Source organism: Hylobates moloch, unplaced genomic scaffold (assembly GCF_009828535.3).
Source record: "Hylobates moloch isolate HMO894 unplaced genomic scaffold, HMol_V3 SCAFFOLD_14, whole genome shotgun sequence".
Taxonomy (NCBI): Eukaryota; Metazoa; Chordata; class Mammalia; order Primates; family Hylobatidae; genus Hylobates; species Hylobates moloch.
Window position 1 is genome coordinate 56,188,028 of NW_026652289.1, and position 18,615 is coordinate 56,206,642.

Genomic DNA, 18,615 nt, shown 5'->3' on the forward strand with positions numbered 1-18,615 from the left:
AAATTATTTGTACAATGCATAATATAGTTAAAGATCTTGACACAGAATCAGTGTCTTAACCATCATTTCTCACCTTTAATCAATAAGCATTATTCCTCTTTAAAGACAATGAAAAATCACTCATATTAAATATAGTTAAAATAAGCATCATTAATTAAACACTACATCTCTCTAACCTCTTTACGTTCATTAACACTCTGGAGTGAAAACAATGATAGTATTTGTTATGCCTTTGTGTTTCTTTAAAATATTAACTAAAATAGATTCCTAATTTGGGAAACATAATAACAAATGCCATTTGGTTTCAAAAAGAATTGTATCTTAATCATCAAGCCAAAGACATAGCAAGAAAACAATGACATGGTCACTTGATGTTTGCCTCAGTCTACTTTTCACCATCTAATCAGACCCCCTTAAAGGAATTCCAGCAAAAAGTTTAATAAATTCATGGGTCAACTTCCAAAGCACATCAGGGAAAGTGCTAATACAGTGGACAGCAAGAACAAGTATAGCAGCAGACCATCTTATTTAAACTTTTGAGATAATAAAACAATACAGAACTCAACATCAAAAATCCAAACAACCCAATTGAAAAGTGGGCAAAAGACTTGAGTATACATTCCTCTGAAGAAGATATGTAAATGACCAACAAGCACATGAAAAGATGCACAACATCTCAATCATTAGGGAAATGCAAATCAAAACTACAGTAAGATACAACTTCATATTCATTATGACGGTTATTATATAAAAATGTTGGCAAGGACGTGGGGAAATTGGAACTCTTGTACACTGTTGATGGAATGTAAAATGGTGTAGCCACTGTTTAAATCAGTATGGAAGTTACTCAAAAAATTGAAAATAGAATTACCATATGATCCAGCAATTCCACTTCTGAGTATATACCCAAAATAATTGAAAGAAGGATCTGGAAGAGACATTTGTACACTATTGTTCATAGTGGCAGTATTCACAATAGCTAAACCATGGAAGCAACCCAAGTACCCATCAACAGACGAGTGAATACGCAAAATATGATATATACATACAATGGAACATAATTCACTCTTAAAAAGGAAGGAAATTCTGACACATGCTATAATATGGATGAAACTTGTGGACAGTATGCTAAGTGAAATGGACCATTCACTAAAACTGTTTGATTCTGTTTACATGAGATATTTACAGTAGTCAAAATCATAGAGACAGAAAATAGGTGGTTTCTAGGAGTTGGGGGAAGTGGAGAATGGAGGGTTATTGTTTAACGCGTATAGAGTTTTGAGTTTACAAGATGCAGAGTTATAAATGGATGATGGTGATGGTTGCACAATATTATGAAGATATTTAACGCTGAAGTGTACACTTAAAAGTGGTTAAGATGGCAAATCTTATGTTGTGTATATTTTACCACAATAAAAAAAAACTGGAAAAAATCCAAGCAGGTTATATTGTAGATATAAACAAATTTATCCTAAAGTTTACATGGAGAAGAGACCCAGAATAGCCAACACAATATTGAAGGAGAAGAACAAAGTTAGAAAACTGACACTAGCTGACTTTAAGACTTATTATGAAGCTATAGTGATGAACACAGTGCGGTATTGGTGAAAAAATAAACAAATAAATCAGTGGAACAGATTAGAGAACACAGAAATAGAGCCACATAAACACAGCCAACTGATGTTTGATAAAGGAGCAAAGATAACATAATGGATCAAACATAATCTTTTCAACAAATAGTGCTGAAATAACTGGACATACTCATGCAAAAAAATTGAATCTAGATACAGAAGTAATACCCTTCACAAAAATTAATTCAAAATTGGCCACAGACCTAAATGTAAAATGCAAAACTATAGGACTCCTAGAAGATAACATAGGAAAAAATCTAACTGACTATGGGTATGATGATGTCTTTTTAGACACACCAAAGGCATGATTTATGAAATAAATAATTGATAAACTGAACTTCATTAGAACTTTCTGCTCTGTGAAAGACACTGTCAAGAGAATAAAAGCAACATGGCCAAACCCCATCTCTACAAAAATACACAAATTAGCTAGGCATGGTCGCAAGTCCCACCTGTAGTCCCAGCTATTCTGGAGGCTGAGATGGGAGGATCGCTTGCGCCCAGCAGTTAAAAGCTGCAGTAAGTCATGATGGCACCACTTTACTACAGCCAGGGCAACAGAGCAAGACCTTGTCTTTAAATATATATAGGTATATATGTATGTGTGTATCTATATGTATATATACGTATATGTATATTATATACGTATATATACGTATATGTATATTATATACGTATATATACGTATATGTATATTATATACGTATATGTATATTATATACGTATATGTATATTATATACGTATATTACGTATATGTATATTATATACGTATATGTATATTATATACGTATATATACGTATATGTATATTATATACGTATATATACGTATATGTATATACGTATATATACGTATATTATATGTGTATATGTGTACATATGTTTATTTATTTATATTAAAAGCAAGTCACACTGGGAGAACATACTTGCAAAATACATCTGCTAAAGGACTGCTATTCAACATATACAAAGAATTGTTGAAGTCTTCCTTCCTTCCCTCCCTCCCTCCCTCCCTCCCTTCCTTCCTTCCTTCCTTCCTTTTCTTCCCTCTGTGGCCCAGGCTGGAGTATAGTTGGCTCGCTGCAGACTCCCTGCCTCCAGCTCCCGTGATTCTCCTGCCCTGGCCTGCGGGCTGCCTGGGATTGCCGGCGCGCGCCACCACCCCTGCCTGGTTTTTCTCCTTTGGCTGGAGGCGCGGTTTCGCCATGTCGGCCAGGCTCGTCTCCAGCTCCTGACCTCCGGTAGTCTGCCCGCCTCAGCCTCCCGAGGTGCTGGGACTGCAGACGGAGTCTTGCTCACTGGGTGCTCGGTGTCGCCCAGGCTGGAGTGCGGTGGCGTGGTCTTGGCTTGCTGCAGCCTCCACCTCCCAGCCGCCTGCCTTGGCCTCCCAGGGTGCTGGGATTGCAGCCTCTGCCCGGCCGCCGCCCCGTCTGGGAGGTGGGGAGCGTCTCTGCCTGGCCGCCCATCGTCTGGGATGTGAGGAGCGCCTCTGCCTGGCCGCCCCGTCTGGGAGGTGAGGAGCGCCTCTGCCCAGCCGCCACCCCGTCTAGGAAGTGAGGAGCGCCTCTGCCCGGCCGCCCATCGTCTGGGATGTGAGGAGCGCCTCTGCCCGGCCGCCCCGTCCGGGAAGTGAGGAGCACCTCTGCCCGGCCGCCCCGTCTGGGAAGTGAGGAGCACCTCTGCCCGGCCGCCCCGTCTGGGATGTGGGGAGTGCCTCTGCCCGGCCGCCCCGTCTGGGAGTTCTACCACAGAGGCCAGAAGCAATGGGGGGGCTGAACGTGGTGGCTCACGCCTGTAGTCCCAGTACTCTGGGAGGCCGAGGCTGGTTGATCACTTGAGGCTAGGAGTTCGAGACCAGCCTGGCCAACATTGCGAAACATATGAAAAATACAACAAACAAACCAACCAACCCAGCGACAACAAAACAGGTCTACCCTGGAGTCATACTCTAATTTTTTCTATTTTCCTCCCTTTCTGATCCTTTATCCCACTTTCTTTTTCTTCCTCTTCCTTCTTCTTTGTCAAATAGAGGATTGAGTTATTATCATTGATCCATACAAAGTCCCTCTCTCATTTATTTTCTTTAATTCCCACCCCCCATTTCTATTCCCTGTCTTCCCATGTGCAACCTTCCTAATATGTTTGATATGCATCTTTTTGTTTGTATATATTTTTAGAAAATGTTTACTGTTTTGTGTGCAAAAAAAATTAATAAAAAAAGAAAAAAAAGAATTGTTGAAACTTCACAATTAAAAAAAAAAACCTAATTTAAAAATGGGCCAAAGATCTTAACAGACACCTCACTAAAGAAGATACGCAGACAGCAAAAAAAAAAACAAACAAAAAAAATTCATAAAGCAAGTCCTTAGAGACATACAAAGAGACTTAGACTCCCACACAATAATAATGGGAGACTTTAACACCCCACTGTCAACATTAGACAGATCAACGAGACAGAAAGTTAACAAGGATATCCAGAAACTGAACTCAGCTCTGCACCAAGCAGATCTAATAGACATCTACAGAACTCTCCACCCCAAATCAACAGAATATACATTGTTTTCAGCACCACACCACACCTATTCCAAAATTGACCACATAGTTGGAAGTAAAGCACTCCTCAGCAAATGTAAAATAACAGAAATTATAACAAACTGTCTCTCAGACCACAGTGCAAACAAACTAAAACTCAGGATTAAGAAACTCACTCAAAACCACTCAACGACATGGAAACTGAACAACCTGCTCCTGAGTGACTACCGGGTACATAACAAAATGAAGGCAGAAATAAAGATGTTCTTTGAAACCAACGAGAACAAAGACACAACATATCAGAATCTCTGGGACACATTCAAAGCAGTGTGTAGAGGGAAATTTATAGCACTAAATGCCCACAAGAGAAAGCAGGAAAGATCTAAAATTGACACCCTAACATCACAATTAAAAGAACTGGAGAAGCAAGAGCAAACACATTCAAAAGCTAGCAGAAGGCAAGAAATAACTAAGATCAGGGCAGAACTGAAGGAAATAGAGGCACAAAAAACCCTTCAAAAAATCAATGAATCCAGGAGCTGGTTTTTTGAAAAGATCAACAAAATTGATAGACCGCTCCAAGGCTAATAAAGAAGAAAAGAGAGAAGAATCAAATAGATGCAATAAAAAATCATAAAGGGGATATCACCACCGATCCCACAGAAATACAAACTACAATCAGAGAATACTATAAACACCTCTACACAAATAAACTAGAAAATCTAGAAGAAATGGATAAATTCCTCAACACATACACCCTCCCAAGACTAAACCAGGAAGAAGTTGAATCTCTGAATAGACCAATAACAGGCTCTGAAATTGAGGCAATAATTAATAGCGTACCAACCAAAAAAAGTCCAGGACCAGATGGATTCACAGCCGAATTCTACCAGAGGGACAAGGAGGAGCTGGTACCATTCCTTCTGAAACTATTCCAGTCAATAGAAAAAGAAGGAATCCTCCCTAACTCATTATATGAGGTCAGCATCATCCTGATAACAAAGCCTGGCAGAGACACAACAAAAAAAGAGAATTTTAGACCAATATCCCTGATGAACATCAATGCAAAAATCCTCAATAAAATATTGGCAAACCGAATCCAGCAGCACATCAAAAAGCTTATCCACCATGATCAAGTGGGCTTCATCCCTGGTATGCAAGGCTGGTTTAATATACGCAAATCAATAAACGTAATCCATCACATAAACAGAACCAACGACAAAAACCACATGATTATCTCAATAGATGCAGAAAAGGCCTTTGACAAAATTCAACAATCTTTCATGCTAAAAACTCTCAATAAATTAGGTATTGATGGGATGTATCTCAAAATAATAAGAGCTATCTATGACAAACCCACAGCCAATATCATACTGAATGGGCAAAAACTGGAAGCATTCCCTTTGAAAACTGGCACAAGACAGGGATGCCCTCTGTCACCACTCCTATTCAACATAGTGTTGGAAGTTCTGGCCAGGGCAATCAGTCAGGAGAAGGAAATAAAGGGTATTCAATTAGGGTATTCAATTAGGAAAAGAGGAAGTCAAATTGTCCCTGTTTGCAGATGACATGATTGTATATCTAGAAAACCCCACTGTCTCAGCCCAAAATCTCCTTAAGCTGATAGGCAACTTCAGCAAAGTCTCAGGATACAAAATCAATGTGCAAAAATCACAAGCATTCTTATACACCAATAATAAACAAACAGAGAGCCAAATCATGAGTGAACTCCCATTCACAATTGCTTCAAAGAGAGTAAAATACCTAGGAATCCAACTTACAAGGGACGTGAAGGATCTCTTCAAGGAGAACTACAAACCACTGCTTAATGAAATAAAAGAGGATACAAGCAAATGGAAGAACATTCCATGCTCATGGGTAGAAAGAATCAATGTCGTGAAAATGGCCATACTGCCCAAGGTAATTTATAGATTCAATGCCATCCCCATCAAGCTACCAATGACTTTCTTCACAGAATTGGAAAAAGCTACTTTAAAGTTCATATGGAACCAAAAAAGAGCCTGCATTGCCAAGACAATCCTAAGCCAAAAGAACAAAGCTGGAGGCATCATGCTACCTGACTTCAAACTATGCTACAAGGCTACAGTAACCAAAACAGCATGGTACTGGTACCAAAACAGAGATATAGACCAATGGAGCAGAACAAAGACCTCAGAAATAATGCCGCATATCTACAACTATCTGATCTTTGACAAACCTGACAAAAACAAGAAATGGGGAAAGGATTCCGTATTTAATAAATGGTGCTGGGAAAACTGGCTAGCCATATGTAGAAAGCTGAAACTGGATCCCTTCCTTTCACCTTATACAAAAATTAATTCAAGATGGATTAAAGACTTACGTATTAGACCTAAAACCATAAAAACCCTAGAAGAAAACCTAGGCAATACCATTCAGGACATAGGCATGGGCAAGGACTTCATGTCTAAAACACCAAAAGCAATGGCAACAAAAGCCAAAATTGACAAATGGGATCTAACTAAACTAAAGAGCTTCTGCAGAGCAAAAGAAACTACCATCCGAGTGAACGGGCAACCTACAGAATGGGAGAAAATTTTTGCAATCTACTCATCTGACAAAGGGCTAATATCCAGAATCTACAATGAACTCAAACAAATTTACAAGAAAAAAATCAAACAACACCATCAAAAAGTGGGCGAAGGATATGAACAGACACTTCTCAAAAGAAGACATTTATGCAGCCAACAGACACATGAAAAAATGCTCACCATCCCTGGACATCAGAGAAATGCAAATCAAAACCACAATGAGATACCATCTCACACCAGTTAGAGTGGCAATCATTAAAAAGTCAGGAAACAACAGGTGCTGGAGAGGATGTGGAGAAATAGGAACACTTTTACACTGTTGGTGAGACTGTAAACTAGTTCAACCATTGTGGAAGTCAGTGTGGCAATTCCTCAGGGATCTAGAACTAGAAATACCATTTGACCCAGCCATCCCATTACTGGGTATATACCCAAAGGACTATAAATCATGCTGCTACAAAGACACATGCACACGTATGTTTGTTGCGGCACTATTCACAATAGCAAAGACTTGGAACCAACCCAAATGTCCATCAGTGATAGACTGGATTAAGAAAATGTGGCACATATACACCATGGAATACTATGCAGCCATAAAAAATGATGAGTTCATGTCCTTTGTAGGGACATGGATGAAACTGGAAAACATCATTCTTAGTAAACAATCGCAAGGATGAAAAACCAAACACCGCATGTTCTCACTCATAGGTGGGGATTGAACAATGAGAACTCATGGACACAGGAAGGGGAACATCACACTCCAGGGACTGTTGTGGGTTGGGGGCAGGGGGGCGGGACAGCATTAGGAGATATACCTAATGCTAAATGACGAGTTAATGGGTGCAGCAAACCAGCACGGCACATGGATACATATGTAACAAACCAGCACATTGTGCACATGTACCCTAAAACCTAAAGTATAATAATAAAAAAAAAAAGTGTCAGTGAACTTGGAAACAAGTTAATTGAAATGGACCAATCTGAAGAATGGAGAGGAAAAGAAGATTGAAGAAAAACAAACAGCATCAGAGTCCTATTGAATAATACAAGAAGTAGAACAGGAGTCCTAGAATGAGTAGGATTGAGGCAGAAAAAAATACTTGAAAAAGTAATGGGTGAAAACTGATCAAATTTTATAAAAGATTTTGACATACAGATCCAAAAAGCTCAAAGAGGCCGGGCGCGGTGGCTCACGCCTGTAATCCCAGCACTTTGGGAGGCTGAGGCAGGCGGATCACGAGGTCAGGAGATCGAGACCATCCTGGCTAACACAGTGAAACCCCGTCTCTACTAAAAATACAAAAAATTAGCCAGGCGTGGTGGTGGGCGCCTGTAGTCCCAGCTACTCAGGAGGCTGAGGCAGGAGAGTGGCGTGAACCTGGGAGGCGGAGCTTGCAGTGAGCCGAGATTGCGCCACTGCACTCCAGCCTGGGCGACCGAGCGAGACTCCATCTCAAAAAAAAAAACAAACAAAAAGCTCAAAGAATTCAAAGTAGGATGAATACAAAGAAAACCACACCTAAGCACACTGTAATCAAACGGCTGAAACCAAAGATAAAGTCTTGAAAGCAGCCAGAGGAAAGCTACATGTGACAGAGGAACAATTTGTGTGTGTGTGTGTGTGTGTGTGTGTGTGTGTGTGTGTGTGTGTGTATCAGCTGACTTCTCTATGGAAATAATGGAGCCTAGAAAACAATGGAATGACATCGTTAAAATGTTGAAAGACGAAATATTGTCAGCTCAGAATTCTACATCCAGCAAAATTATCTTTCAACAATTAAAGTGAAATAAAGCCATTCTCAGACACATAAAAACAGAAAATTCATTGCCAGCAGACCTCCACCACAAGAAATGTTAAAAGAAATTATTCAATCTGATGATATGTGCCATCAAGTAGTAACTCAGATCTATAGTGATGAATGCATGTAACTGGAAACTGATATGGTTAATATAATTTTAAAAACTTCTGGTCATTAAAAGACACTATTAAGAAAATGAGTAGGCAAGCCACAAGTTGGGAGAAAAGATTTGCAAAACATATCTGACAAAGAACTTGTATCCAAAATACATAAAGAACTCCTACAATTAATAATAAAATATAACCTAATTTTAAAAATAAGAAGACAAATTACAGACGTGAAGGAAGTTATACAAATGGGTGTGGAAAAGGTACTCAAAATCGTTAAACACCAGGGAAACGCAAATTAAAACATAATGAGGTGCCATTTTATATTCACTAGAATGGCTAAATTTAAAAGGATTAACAACCACAAATGTTGGCAAAAATGTAGAATAGCAAAAATTGATGTTATCTTCTGCCACCCTAATCCTCCAAAATCTTGTCCTTGCCTGCTCTTCGCATCCTTCCAGTCTCATCTTTGCTACTCTTTTCTGTGACTCCTGCTATCAAGCCACGCTGGCTTTCTTTTAGTATCAGGAACATCCTAAACTCCTTCTTGCAAATGCTATTCTTCAGCTGCTCCTTCTTCTCCTCGCCAAACTCTACTCTTCAAATCTTACATTAAATCTTCCTCAATGAAGGCTTCCCTGACATTACACTTCAGCATGGATTGAGTAATCTCTGTATTGCACACTCATAGTATTCTATACTTGTCCTTCTTAGCATTTAACACAATTGTAACTAAGTAATTATTTGTGGTATAATCTGCCTCCTCCACTAAATTACAAGCTCCAGAAAACAGCCTAAGTCTGTCTTTTTATCTCCGATCCATTGTAAGCACTCAAGAAATATTTGTTAAATTAATGAATGAAAAGGAAATGAGATCAAAATAAAACAAGCCAGGGCCAATTTCTGAGTGGTAAACATGATGTCAACATTGTATACAGATTGGTAGATCTGTATCAATGGTCCAAGAATGAGACCAGCTCCCTCCTTCTTGTATGAAGTAGCAAAGTTTTCCTAGACTTGCCTGGTATGATTTTCTTAGTGATTATTCAGATAGGAGGCAGTTTCTCATTTTTCTGACTCATCTCTTTCCCGGTATATCATTGATAGAAGCTGAACTTAATGCCCTAAATGGCATAAATACTTTCTCTTTTTTGAGACAGGGTCTCGCTCTGTCACCCAGGCTGGAGTGCAGTTGTGCAATTTTGGCTCACTGAAGTCTTCACCTCCCAGGTTCAAGCGATTCTCCCATCTCAGCCTCCCAAATAGCTGGGATTACAGGCATGTGCCACCACACCTGGCTAACTTTTGTATTTTTAGTAGAGGCTGGGCTTCACCATATTGGCCAGGCTGATCTCGAACTCCTGGCCTCAAGTGATCTGCCCGGCACAGCCTCCAAAAGTGCTGAGATTACAGGCGTGAGCCACCACATCCAGCTGGCATCAATACTTTCTCCCATTTCACACTCTTCTTCTTCATCTCAGAATAACAGGACTGAACACAATATGAGAAAAAGGAGTATTTGGGGCCAAGTATTGTATAATGTGGTAGAAAAACAGGATGAATCTTCATGTATAAAGTAGTGACAAATGGAATGTCAATGTCCTAAGTAGTAGCATTCTAGTTTCAACTAAGGTAGATGATGTCTATTTGTCAAGAGGAGAACTATATAGCATCTTTAATTTGAGTTGTCTTTCTGGGCCCTAGTGCTAATTAGTTCCTTTGATCACTAGTGTGTGTCCTGTGGACCTTCCCAGACCCAGTAGTAGATGATTTCAGTGCCCTACCTATATCCTGTGGGCCTTAACGCTTGTGTGTTTTCTGGCAGACTTCCAGTAGCCAACATCTGCATCTGTTTTCCTAAAGACTTTTGCTGGAGCCAGGAAAGGATTCTCTGCCTAAGCTGGCCCAGATGTTCTAGGGAATTAATATCTGGCTCTGAGTAGCCCTCAACCAGATCCTTGCCCCTGTGTGTGGGAGGTATAACTCTGAAGCATGGATTTTATGTTGCTTCCATTATCTCTGCAGGATTAAGCTCTTATTGACCATAGTGGAAGCAAGCTTGATAACGCATCCTTTATTTGTTGCCTTCTCTTCCCTTTTTCACTTCCTCACTTCCCCTCTCCTCTTTCCCACCTTATGTTCAGCTTTAGTTCCTGAGGTGGAGATCAAAATATGAAAAGGAAGAACTGTTGATGATGCTAGTTGGGGCATCAGCTCCCCACAGCATTCCATTTGTACCTTTCAAACAACGTACATGTACTTGAATCTTTGTCTAGGATTGTTCTGGACATTGGACACCCAGCTAAAGAGGCAGAATCTACTACTTGCTCAAAACTGTTGTGGTTCTTAATCACAACACCTAAGGGAGATAATGAAGTTCCAAGAGAAACAGTATGATAGTTCCTCAACATACCTCCAGTTAAGTCAAAGGACAGTGTAAAGAACAAACAAACAGCAGACAGGAGAAGGTCATTCCGATGGGAAGCAATCTGCCTATGGTCATTCTGGCAATACATGTTCCATTGTCCCACATAAAAACTAGACAATTCCTACTTAAGTCATTTGAGACCACAAAAGTTGTCATGTTCAGGATTAGTCATATTTGGTTTATTTCTGGAAATACTGGAACAAACCATTTCTTTTCTTTCCTTTTCTTTCTTTTTTTTTTTTTTTTTTTTTTTTGAGACTGAGTCTCGCTCTGTCACCCAGGCTGGAGTGCACTGGCGTGAGCTCAGTTCACTGCAACCTCCGCCTCCCAGATTCAAGCGATTCTCCTGTCTCAGCCTCTGGAGTAGCTGGAATTACAGGCGTGTGCCACCATGCCCGGCTAATTCTTGTATTTTCAGTAGAGACGGGGTTTCGGCATGTTGGCCAGGCTGATCTCAAACTCCTGACCTCAGGTGATTCACCCACCTCAGCCTTCCAAAGTGCTGGGATTACAGGCATGAGCCACCTGCGCCCAGCCACCATTTCTTGTTACAAAAAAATAGGAAATAATTTCATACTTAAAAAAAAAGTTATAATAGTTCAAAAACACCTAAACTCACTTTTCCCCTATATACTTTAACATTTGCTCTCTTGATTTATCTATATAGTTTGGGCTGTTTTATAAGGCCTCTTTGACTTCTATTTTTGCCACCAACCAGCTCATGGATGACTATAGCCCATTTCATTTATTCTGTGGGACACTGAGCTGATGCCCCATCTATTTTTGAAAATAGTCTCCAATTCAGAGGTGATGGTGATATTTGAGTAAATATCTATTTTATTGAAATTCTACTGGGAACTTCTATTTCTGATCCTCTTATTAACTATTCTTTGGTTTCATATGTATCTATTGACAGTTTAAGCCGCTTGTTGATTTGATTGCAGGGGTCATTCACTATACATTGGTGCCAGCTTCTGACTGACTATATTTATAACAGAGCCAATTATATCTGTTTCTTTGCACACTTGAACCCTTGCCTTGCCCTTTGAGATTACAAGTAGTTGTATGGCTTTAGCACAAATGCATTAATTAACTCAACAAATATTTATTAAACACCTGTGCATACTAGACACTGTTCTACTCACTGAGAACATACCAGTGAACAAAACTGTAAAAACCTTGCTGTCCTGAAGTTTACATTCCGGAGGGGTATATATTAGTCAGCTGCATTGCTGCAACAATGCTGTGCAATAAATACTTCGAATGTTGTCAGTGACATAAAATAACAGACATTTTTTGTCTCACTCACAGGTCTGCAGATCAGACAAAGTTTGGCTGATCTTGGCTGGGCTTGTCTGTATTTGACTGGGCTAGGCTGGACTCCAATCTTCAGGTCAAGTTTACATCTGCTTCACATGTCTTCATCATTCTAGAACAAGTTGCCTGCCTGAGATACATTGTTCCCACAGTGGGTGACAGAAGTACAAGAGAGGTGAGTAGAAATACATAATGCCTTTTAAGGTCTCAACTCAGGGTTGTCATGGTCACTTCTGCTTACATTCCATTAGCCAAACCACACCATGATATGACTAACATCAAGGGAGCAGAGAAATATATTCCATCAACTACAGTGGGAGGCTTTGCGAAGTCACGTGGTGATAGGCATGGCTGGATAATTCTAATATTGGGATGGGGCAGTAAAGAATTGAGAACAATGGGCCAGGTGCTGTGGCTCACGCCTGTAATCCCAGCATTTTGGTAAGCCAAAGTGGCACGACTGCTTGAGCTCAGGAGTTCAAGACCAGCCTGGGCAAAAAAGCGAGACACTGTCTCAATTTAAAAAATTTTTAATAATTGAAAAACAATTATCCAATCTATCATCAGGAAGGAAGGGTGGGAGACAGAAAGTAAACTAAGGTATATCAAATACATAAAGCAAGTTGAAGGCATAGAGAATGAGTAATCTTTAAGATGGAGTAATCTTTAAGATAGGGTGGGTCAGGAAAGGCTTTTCGGAAAAGGTGACACTAAAGCAGAATCCTGAAGAAAGTAAAGAATCAAGATAATGGAGAGAACAGTGAATGAAAAAGCCCCAAGATGGGCACTTGCTTGAAAGGATCAAGGAACCACAAGGAAGCCAATGTGGCCGAAGCAGAATGAGGAAAAGGGAGAACAGCAGGAAATGAAACTGTCTAGAGATATAATTGCCGAGTCATAAGATATATGTAGCTCCTAGATTAAGTATTAAGAAATTAATTTCTAAATTTTTTTTTTTTTTTGAGACAACGTCTTACTCTGTTACCCAGGCTGGAGGACAGTGGAGTGATCCAACTCCTGGGCTCAAGTAATCCACCTGCTTCAGCCTCCCGAGATAGCTGGGAATACAGGTGTGCACCACCATTCCTGGCTAACTTTTTTCTTTTTAGTAGAGATGAGGTCTCACTGTGTTGCCCAGGCTGGTCTTGAACTCCTAAACTCAAGTGACCCTCCTGCCTCAGCCTCCCAAAGTGCTGTGATTATAGGCATGAGCCACTGTGCCCGTCCTAAAATGTTTTTTAACCAGTTTGTACTCCCACCAGCAGTGTATAAAAATTCCTATTTTATGAGAAGATAAGGGAAGAAAAAAAAGTCTGATAATGTGAGCCTTTTAAATGTAATAATAATTTTATTATGTATTTACACATTTTGCTATATTATATTAATAATCTCATAATATGTATTATAATTTTATTAAACATTTTATTGTTAGTGTTTTGTTTTTTATTTCCCTAATTACTAGTAAAATTGAACAAACATCTTTCTTGTGTTATTAGCCATTTGGATTTCCTTTTGTAAATTAATTATGCAGATCCTTTGCCAATCTTTCTTCTTCTCTCTCTCTCTCTCTATCTCTTTGTTTTTTTAGAGTTGTAGTCTCACTGTGTTGCCCAGGCTGGAGTGCAGTGGCTTGATCATAGCTCACTGCAGCCTTGACCTCCTGGGCTCAAGCAATCCTCCCACCTTGGCCTCCTGAGTGGCTGAGACTACAGGCATTTACCAACATATCCAGCTAATTTTTTTTTTTTTTTACTTTTTGTAGAGATGAGTTCTCAATACGTTTTCCAGGCTGGTCTCACACTCCTGGGCTCAAGCAATCCTCCTGCCTTGGCCTCCCAAACTGCCTCGATTACAGGCATGAGCCACCATGACTGACCCCTTTACCAATTTTTCTATTGGGTAATTTGGCCCCATCCCTCCTTTTTCTCTGCATAGAATTTATTTGTACATTCTAGATACTGATCTTTTCTTTGTTATATATAGTAAATATCTTCTTCAAGCCAGCTTATCTCTTTGACTGCTTTATGTTATATCTTGTAGTATCGAAGTTTTAGGTTTTTGTGTTTTGTTCCATTTTGTTTCTTTGTTTTGTTTTGATATGGAGTCTCCCTCTGTTGCCCAGGTTGGAGTGCAGTGGCATAATCCCAGCTCACTGCAACCTCCGCCTCCTGGGTTCAAGCAATTCTCCTGTCTCAGCCTCCCAAGTAGCTGGGACTACAGAAACACACCACCACATCTGGCTAATTTTTGTATTTTTAGTAGAGACAGGGTTTCACCATATTGGTCAGGCTGGTCTCGAACTCCTGACCTCAGGTGATCTACCCGCCTGGGCCTTCCAAAGTGTTGGGATTGCAGGCGTGAGTCACCACATCCAGCTGAAGTTTTAGTTTTAAAACAGTAAAATTTATCAAGACTTTTTGCTGTGGTTTGTAAATGTTGCTTCTCTTAAGAACACCTAAATTCATAAAACAGTTTTATTATTATTCTCTACTTTTTTACCTTCAAAAATATTCTTGTTTATTTTGCAGAATTTCAAAGCCAGAGAAAAGTTGAATAGTAAAATGAATACTGTTATACCTCTCACCTATATTTATCAACTATTAACATCTTGAAACATTTGCTCTATCTCTCTGTCTCTATGAGTATTTTTTTCCTTTTTGACAAACCATCTGAAAGTGAGTGTAGGCATTGTGATATTTTACCTCTAAATATTTCAGCTTATCTCGGCTGGGTGTGGTGGCTCACGCCTGTAATTCCCAGCACTTTGGGAGGCTGAGGTGGGCAGATCACTTGAAGTCAAGAGTTCGACACCAGCCTAGCCAAGATGGTGAAACCACGTCTCTACTAAAAATACAAAAATTAGTTGGTGCAGTGGTGCGTACCTGTAATTCCAGCTCCTTGGGAGTCTGAGGTGCAAAAATTGCTTGAATCCAGGAGGCAGAAGTTGCAGTGAGCCAAGCTCACGCCACTGCACTCCAACCTGGATGACAGAGTGACACAGTGTCTCAAAAAAAAAAAAAAGGATAAATATTTCAGCATATTTTCCAGGAAACAATGACATTCTCCTACATAGCCACAGCATCATTACCACACCTGAGGAAAAAAATCGTTAATTCAACACAACTTCCAACATTCTTTTCATACTCAAATTTCCTAAATTGTCAAAGAAAAAGATGTACACATTTTTTTTTTTTTTTTTTTGAGACAGAGTTTTGCTCTTATTGCCCAGGCTAGAGTGCAGTGGCGCAATCTCGGCTCACTGCAACCTCCGCCTTCTGGTTTCACGTGAGTCTCCTGCCTCAGCCTCCCAAGTTGCTGGGATCACAGGTGCCCGCCACCATGCCCAGCTAATTTTTTTGTATTTTTAGTAGAGACAGGATTTCACCATGTTGGTCAGGCTGGTCTTGAACTGCTGACCTCGTGATCCACCCACCTCGGCCTCCCAAAGTGCTGGGATTACAGGCATGAGCCACCACGCCTGGCCCAGTTTATACGAGATGGATCTCTCTGTGATTATGGCAATCTCAGTCACCCTCCTGGTTAGCCCTCTCCTGCCTCATCCTGATAGTGGGATATACGGGCCCGCCACCCCGGCCATTTTTTTTTTTTTTAGTAGAGACAGGTTTCAATGTGGTCTCGATCTGACCCGTGATCCCCTCGGCCTCCAAAGTGTGGTTACAAGACCAGCCACGGCCATTTATACATTTTTAAAAGTCAGTTTAATAGTTTTTTTTTTTTTTTTTTTTTTTGTGACAGAATGTCGTGATCTCTACTCACTGCAAACTCCACCTCCCGGGTTCACGCCATTCTCCTGCCTCAGCCTCCCGAGTAGCTGGGACTACAGGTGCCCACCACCACGCCCGGCTAATTTTTTTTTTTGTATTTTTAGTAGAGACGGGGTTTCAGCGTGTTAGCCAGGATGGTCTTGATCTCCTGACCTCGTGATCCACCCGCCTCGGCCTCCCAAAGTGCTGGGATTACAGACGTGAGCCACCGCGCCCAGCCTAATAGATTTCATCTGACTGTCACATGCCTATAGTCTCCTTCAGTTTAAACAATACTATTACCTCTTTCTGCTCCTCATAATATTAAATCCTTAAATAGTGGCCAGTTATCTCATAGACTGTCCCATATTATGGATTTTTGTTTGACTATTTATCATTAGATTTAGGGCAGACATTTCTAACAAAACACCACACAAGTGATGGTGTATACCTCCTACTGTATCATATCTAAAGGCACATGATTGGCTGGGTATGGTTGTTCACACCTGCAATCCCAGCATTTTGGCAGGCCAAGGCAGGAGGATGACTTGAGGCCAGGAGTTCAAGGCTGCAGTGAGCTATGATTACACCACTGCACACCAGCCTGGGCAACAGAGAGAGACCCTGTCTCAAAAAAAAAAAAAAAAACCGCACACGGTGATCACTTAGTTAAGATTGTGATTGCCAAATATTTGCGTTGTAAAAATACATTTCCCCTTTGGAACTAATAAATATTTAGTGGAGTGATAATTTGATATCCTGTTTCCAAATAACCATTTAATGATGACCTATCGGTGATCCTTGCCTTAATTATGTTGGGGATTATAAAATAATTATTTTCAACTTCTATCATTCCTTCTACATTAGCTGACATTCTTCTATACAAAAAAAAAATCTACCTCTACTTTTTTCCTTTTTCACTGATTCTATCTTTTGTTGAGTGTCACTACGGACTGATGGATTTTTTTTTTCCCCAGAGTATATACTTTACTGGGACAGGAGAGGCTACATGTGTTGTGACATCTTTTTACTATTTTCTTTTTTATTATTATTAAACTTTAAGTTCTAGGGTACATGTGCACAACATTCAGGTTTGTTACATATGTATCTGTGTGCCATGTTGGTGTGCAGCACCCATTAACTCGTCATTTACATTAGGTATATCTCCTAATGCTATCCCTTCCCCCCACCACCCCACGACACGCCCCGTATGTGATGTTCCCCTTCCTGTGTCCAAGTGTTCTCATTGTTCAGTTCCCACCTGTGAGTGAGAACATTCGGTGTTTGGTTTTCTGTCCTAGCGATAGTTTACTGAGAATGATGTTTTCCAGCTTCATCCATGTCCCTACAAAGGACATGAACTCATCCTTTTTTGTGGCTGCATAGTATTCCATGGTTTGTATGTGCCACATTTTCTTAATCCAGTCTATCGTTGTTGGACATTTGGGTTGGTTCCAAGTCTTTGCTATTGTGAATAGTGCCACAATAAAGATACGTGTGCATGTGTCTTTATAGCAGCATGATTTATAATCCTTTGGATATATACCCAGTAATGGGATGGCTGGGCCAAATGGTATTTCTACTTCTAGATCCTTGAGGAATTGCCACACTGTCTTCCACAATGGTTGAACTACTTTACAGTCCCACCAACACTGTAAAATTTTTCCTACTTCTCCACATCCTCTCCAGCACCTGTTGTTTCCTGACTTTTTAATGATCGCCATTCTAACTGGTGTGAGATGGTAGCTTATTGTGGTTTTGATTTGCATTTCTCTGATGGCCAGGGATGATGAGCATTTTTTCATGTGTCTGTTGGCTGCATAAATGTCTTCTTTTGAGAAGTGTCTGTTCATACCCTTCGCCCACTTTTTGATGGAGTTGTTTGATTTTTTCTTGTAAATTTGTTTAAGTTCTTTGTAGATCCTGGATATTAGCCCTTTGTCAGATGGGTAGATTGCAAAAATTTTCTCCCATCCTATAGGTTGCCTGTTCACTCTGATGGTAGTTTCTTTTGCTCTGCAGAAGCTCTTTAGTTTAATTAGATCCCATTTGTCAATTTTGGCTTTTGTTGCCATTGCTTTTAGTGTTTTAGACATGAAGTCCTTGCCCATGCCTATGTCCTGAATGGTATTGCCTAGGTTTTCTTCTAGGGTTTTTATGGTCTAACATTTAAGTCTTTAATCCATCTTGAATTAGATGGGGAAAAAACAGAGCAGAAAAACTGAAAATTCTAAAAATCAGAGCACCTCTCCTCCTCCAAAGGAATGCAGCTCCTCGCCAGCAATGGAACAAAGCTGGACGGAGAATGACTTTGATGAGCTGAGAGAAGAAGGCTTCAGACGATCAAACTTCTCTGAGCTAAAGGAGGAAGTTCGAACCCATGGCAAAGAAGTTAAAAACCTTGCAAAAAGATTAGACGAATGGCTAACTAGAATAACCAATGCAGAGAAGTCCTTAAAGGACCT

The 18,615-nt window shown here is 40.2% G+C and overlaps 1 long non-coding RNA gene across 1 annotated transcript in view; it reads left to right on the plus strand.

Moving 5' to 3' along the window:
• The window catches only part of LOC116482476 (uncharacterized), a 64,259-nt gene that overhangs the window by 39,830 nt on the left and 5,814 nt on the right, over positions 1-18,615 (plus strand). Inside the window, exon 2 of the long non-coding RNA XR_009209642.1 lies at positions 12,381-12,561. This is a non-coding gene — a long non-coding RNA (uncharacterized LOC116482476). The remainder of the gene's footprint in view (positions 1-12,380; positions 12,562-18,615) is intronic.